Below are 6000 nucleotides of genomic sequence, written 5' to 3'. Positions count from 1 at the left end.
TTTTTTTGTAATACATATGCAAAATTTTCTAACCTGTTTTCGCTTTGTCATTATCGGGTATTGCGTGTAGATTGATGAGGAAAACATTTATTTAATACATTTTTGAATGGCTGTAACAAACTGTGGAAAAAGTCAAGGGGTCTGAATAATTTTCGAAAGCACTGTACATACATATAAATAGTGGAAAAACAAAATGTCAGCTTCACCTTATCTATAGCAGCTCTTGAGGACTGATTATACATCACCACTTCTAGCCTCATCAAAAACAAATGTGATCATTATTTTAGCTCGAAACCCATGCTGTTTTCGTTGGGAGGGAAACAGATTTCAGGAGAGAGTGTGTGGGCTGATGTCACACCTGCAATTTGTCTGTTTTCTGCATCTCTCTTATCTATCCCTATGCTTTTCCTCCCTCCCGTCTCCCTCTTCTTCTTTCACTATCTTCTCCCTCGCCTCTCTCTCGCTTTCCTATCATTCGCTCGTTCTCCTTCCCCTTCAACCCCTCTCCCAAGTGGAGAGGTTTCCAGTGGATGCTTGGTGCCAGGCTGAGAGGGGGCTCTGCTGCATGGACAGTCCACCTCCCTCTTAGATCATTGCAGCAGATGTTGCTGTGTATTTGGCCAGTTCTCTTAGCAACCGCACATGCTCTATTTTGTGGAGCTGTGGCACATTGGTAGGTTCTGGTGTCGTGCACCGTCTGTCTGTCTGTCTGGACCTGGCCTTTACTCCCAGCCTCAGACCAACGGGCCATGAATATGGCGTTGTGAAACAGTTACTCTGTACTACGAATAAAGTAAGAAAGAAAGCATTTGCTTCTCCCAAGTGCTTCAGTTTAACCTGTGGCTGCATTCAACTATTGCCCCAAAACTGTTATGAAAGTATGTGAGCCATACCGTCTCTCACAGAGCCGTCGTGAAGGTACTGTGTTGCCTACTACACATACTGTACCACCTGATTACAGAAAGAGGATGCACACACCTAAAGAGGTTGAATGAATGATTGGACTTGTTCATTCATATCATTGTGTGATCATCACCTCCCCCGATCCTCCCATCAGCTTTCTTATGAACAGACCTCGGCAGACCCAGAGGGCGAGTTAGGACTCACTTCTTGACATTTCTCTGCTCCTACTGTTTCCCTGCCACGGCCTGAGGACAGAAACCAACCAACCCACACAGACTGACTGTCTATAGCAGGGAAAGAAGAGAACAAAATGAATGCAGTTTACACTCCTACTTAATTCATGGCCTTGCTTGTGTCTTTTAGCCATACAAGGCTTCATGACAAACCCACAAGCGTCAAATCATCTTTCTGTGAACAGATTGAGAAACAACACTCAAACGGTCCTATGCCTGTGAACTGTGACTATAGCTGGGAACTTTCCCCCTGTTCTTAAAGATGTATGTTCTTTATTGGGAGTTTATAAAAAGGAACAGCAACACTGCTTTCCTAGCTGTTTAAGGGTATATTGGTGTGATGTCTCACCATAAGGTCACCGGGGACTCGGCTAACCTCTAAAAGCTGTCCAATGAACAGGAGGCACTCTGTCTCAGTCTGTGTTGGTGAAACATCATCGCCCCTGAGAAAGCAGTATCATTTGCCGTTTTGTTTGTTTGCTTTCAAGAACCACAGCCCTTAGAGGAGACCGAGAAAAGGAAAGCTCTTTATTTTATTGTCCAGTGACCACATGTCTGTATCAGTCTCTTAAAGAGATACTTCGGGATTTTGGCATTGATGCCCTTTATCTACGTCCCCAGTCAGATGAACTTGTGAATACCATTTCTATGTCTGTGTCCAGTATGAAGGAAGTTAGCTTGCGAAACTGCCTCTAACGCTTACTAGTGTTAGCATAATGACTGGTGTTCAACGTGCAAGGCAAGCGAAAACAATGTAAGCAAAGGCCTCCAGTGAGGCAGGCTGGGTTTCATCATAGTTTATTGTTCCTATGGCTGACACCCTTATTCACACAAACATTGAACAGTGATTACATTCACATGGCCTGGCTTCACATTAAGAGTCCTTAACAATAAGGGCTCCTTTTTAGAGCTTTAACCCTGTAAAGGCACACAAAGACTATAGCTCCTCCTGGCTCCAAGTAGATGAAAAGGTCAACTCCACACTAAAGTCTTGTGATCTGGGTAGACCCAAGACTTTTTCCTGGTCAGGTCATGTGGTCAAAAAAAAAACCTACCCGACTGATAACAGATCACACGCATTCTATAAATGACCTAGCATGTGATGGTTCGTTAGAATCCATCTCATATTGTGATTCTGCACATGCTGTTATGGGCATCGTTCTACTGTTATTGTCCATTTTTCCCTCAGTGGAATATATTGTTTTCCCTCCTATATCCAAAGCACTATGCATCAGAACCACAGTCACTATCCGATAAATAAAATGACAATGTAAAGGACCCAGACCTTGTTTACTTCAGCTGAATAAAAAAAACAACCCTGTCAAGATTAACATCTGTGATGAGAGCAACCGGGGGGCTGTAGTGTGTCTGAATGGATGTGTTTGTTTGGGATGTGGGGGTGGGGTCCATCCAGGCCTCATGACGAGAACCTCAGTCATCGGAGTATAGGGAGAGAGAGGCTGCTCTCTGCCAGGGGACCTGATGGAGCCTAGTGCCTGCTCAGCTCCCAACCAACCGCAGGGAACTAAAAATAGCTCAGCCTCACTTGGAGCCATGGAATCACTCCTCCCCTCCCTGCTTGTAATGGATTAGAGAGGACACAACACGGCAAAAGCCTACAACACAAATCAGCCAAACAACAGCCGAGCAAACAGCATCCTCCACATTGTTGTACAGGACATTGATAATGAACAATTGGAAATAAATTAATACATTGGGTAAACTCTGGTTAATGTAAAAAAAGAAAGAAAAGGAATACAGACACTGTGGTGTGTGTGTGTGGTCAGATGTCTTCGCCGGGTGCTCAGGTCTGGTCTCAGTTAGGAAGAGACCCCAACACAGATCACCCATAGCTCAGGCCAACAGTACAGTACAGCATAGGGGGGAAGGAATGTTTACCTCTAGTTGCTCAGAAACACCCACAGAGAGAGGACAACATGTAGGGCCTGACACCTGTTCACAATGAAGACTGAAATAAATAAACCAGCATGCTCTCCTGGCACCAAATCGGAGAAAATGGACAGAAACAGGGAGTTTGCCTTTGCATTCTGTTGAAAAATGCTTTCCGTTGCGTACCCTAATGAACACAACTCTGTTGTGTTCGATTAGCAACAAATGGTGGGATTCACTGGTACTGTACGGCTGTCTGTGTATGCAGTATAGAAGTGTGTGTGGCAGATTGAAAACAGGTCCAGGAGTTAATGTAGGGTCTAATCCCTCTAGATTAGAGTTTGCTGTAACTTCCACATTTATCTCAGATTATACAGATTGATTCACGCTCAATTTCCACTTTGAAAATGTATATTTTTAGATTGTATGTGCGAGCGTGTGAAAGGGACTCATATACACATGTAGAATTAGGTCTTCCCTCCAGGACTGAAGGGGGCTGAGGGTTCTATGGAATTGCAGTGATATCCAGATTGAGATACTGTAGGACTTCCTTGCCATGCAGTCTACCAAGAAAATAAACAAAGCAAAAAAAGAAACGTCCCTTTTTCAGGACAAGTCTTTCAAAGATAATTCGTAAAAATCCAAATAACTTCACAGATCTTCATTGTAAAGGGTTTAAACACTATTTCCCATGCTTGTTCAATGAACCATAAACAATGAATGAACATGCACCTGTGGAACGGTCGTTAAGACACTAACAGCTTACAGACGGTAGGCAATTAAGGTCACAGTTATGAAAACTTAGGACACTAAAGAGGCTTGTCTACTGACTCCGAAAAACACCAAAAGAAAGATGCCCAGGGTCCCTGCTCATCTGCGTGAATGTGCCTTAGGCATGCTGCAAGGAGGCATGAGGACTGCTGATGTGGCCAGGGCAATAAATTGCAATGTCCATACTGTGAGATGCCTAAGACAGCGCTACAGGGAGACAGGATGGACAGCTGATCGTCCTCGCAGTGGCAGACCACGTGTATCAACACCTGCACAGGATCGGTACATCCGAACATCACACCTGCAGGACAGGTACAGGATGGCAACAACAATTGCTGGAGTTACACCAGGAACGCACAATCCCTCCATCAGTGCTCAGACTGTCCGCAATAGGCTGAGAGAGGCTGGACTGAGGGCTTGTAGGCCTGTTGAAAGACACGTCCTCACCAGACATCACCGGCAACAACCTATGGGCACAAGGTCGCCTATGGGCACAAACCCACCGTCGCTGGACCAGACAGGACTGGCAAAAAATGCTCTTCACTGACGAGTTGCGGTTTTGTCTCACCAGGGGTGATGGTCGGATTCGCGTTTATCATCGAAGGAATGAGCATTACACCGAGGTCTGTACTCTGGAGCGGGATCGATTTGGAGGTGGAGGGTCCGTCATGGTCTGGGGCGGTGTGTCACAGCATCATCGGACTGAGCTTGTTGTCATTGCAGGCAATCTCAACGCTGTGCGTTACAGGGAAGACATCCTCCTCCCTCATGTGGTACCCTTCCTGCAGGCTCATCCTGACATGACCCTCCAGCATGACAATGCCTCCAGCCATACTGCTCATTCTGTGGGTGATTTCCTGCAAGACAGGAATGTCAGTGTTCTGCCATGGCCAGCGAAGAGCCCGGATCTCAATCCACTTGAGCACATCTGGGACCTGTTGGATCGGCGGGTGAGAGCTAGGGCCATTCCCTCCAGAAATGTCCGGGAACTTGCAGGTGCCTTGGTGGGAGAGTGGGGTAACATCTCACAGCAAGAAATGGCAAATCTTGTGCAGTCCATGAGGAGGAGATGCACTGCAGTACTTAATGCAGCTGGTGGCCACACCAGATACTGACTGTTACTTTTGATTTTGACCCCCCTTTGTTCAGGTAAACATGATTCCATTTATGTTAGTCACATGTCTGTGGAACTTGTTCAGTTTATGTCTCAGTTGTTGAATCTTATGTTCATACAAATATTTACACATGTTAAGTTCGCTGAAAATAAACGCAGTTGACAGTGAGAGGACGTTTATTTTTTTGCTGAGTTTATAATGAAGGGCTATCAGATTAGGATAGACTGATCATTACGCTGGATACTGGGGTCTATTTCATGATGTGAAACGTTCAGAATGTTGCAGACAGAAACATAATGAATAGAGCAGACACGATTCCCTGTTCTACATAACAGGCAACCCCACAGAAGCCTTGTGTTACAATAAGGAGCAGTGTTCAAAGAATGCAAAAGACAAAAGCTAAACGGCTGTACATAACTTTAACCAACAGTGTACTTACTTGGGCATTGATGTTGACAGCAATGTCCTATACAGACGTCAAGGAATTGACTTTAATCAGGTACGACTCTCTGTATTTGTAAACAGGTCTTTCTTTAATGAGTGGAAAAGACAGCGGGATATTGGTGCATTAGTCTACTCTCAGATCAATTGGAGAGAGTTAAATGGACCACAACTTTGTTTTCCATGCAATAAATCAAATCAATACTCTCCACAAAGGCTCTAGCTGAACATTGAAATAGGTCATGTTCTTTCTCCAGTCCAGGCATGACGTAATCTTATTGTGTATACTACAGTATAGCAGTAACAATGGTAGGAATGGAACTGTGTAAATACTACTATTCAATACTGTGCTGAATAGATTGAGTGATATGAAAGACATGGTTTGACACAATGTAATTGTTTTGTGGTATTGTGGGCTCCCTCACATAGTAGAAACCTTATTATTGAGAAGAGGGAGACATTTTTCCACAACACTGGTAAATAGTGGGTTAATATGACTACTACCCCCTCTCGCGCCATCTACCTTTAGTCCCATTGTCTTGAGATTGAACAACACAATGTTCCGGCCACAACTAATCACACTTATATAACAGTATTACTGTACAACTCACACAGAAGGAATTTTGGTAATCTTCCTACATTTAAAC

The sequence above is a fragment of the Salvelinus alpinus genome, chromosome 22 (genome assembly GCF_045679555.1).
Source record: "Salvelinus alpinus chromosome 22, SLU_Salpinus.1, whole genome shotgun sequence".
Classification (NCBI taxonomy): Eukaryota; Metazoa; Chordata; class Actinopteri; order Salmoniformes; family Salmonidae; genus Salvelinus; species Salvelinus alpinus.
Note: the sequence above shows the minus strand (reverse complement) of the source record.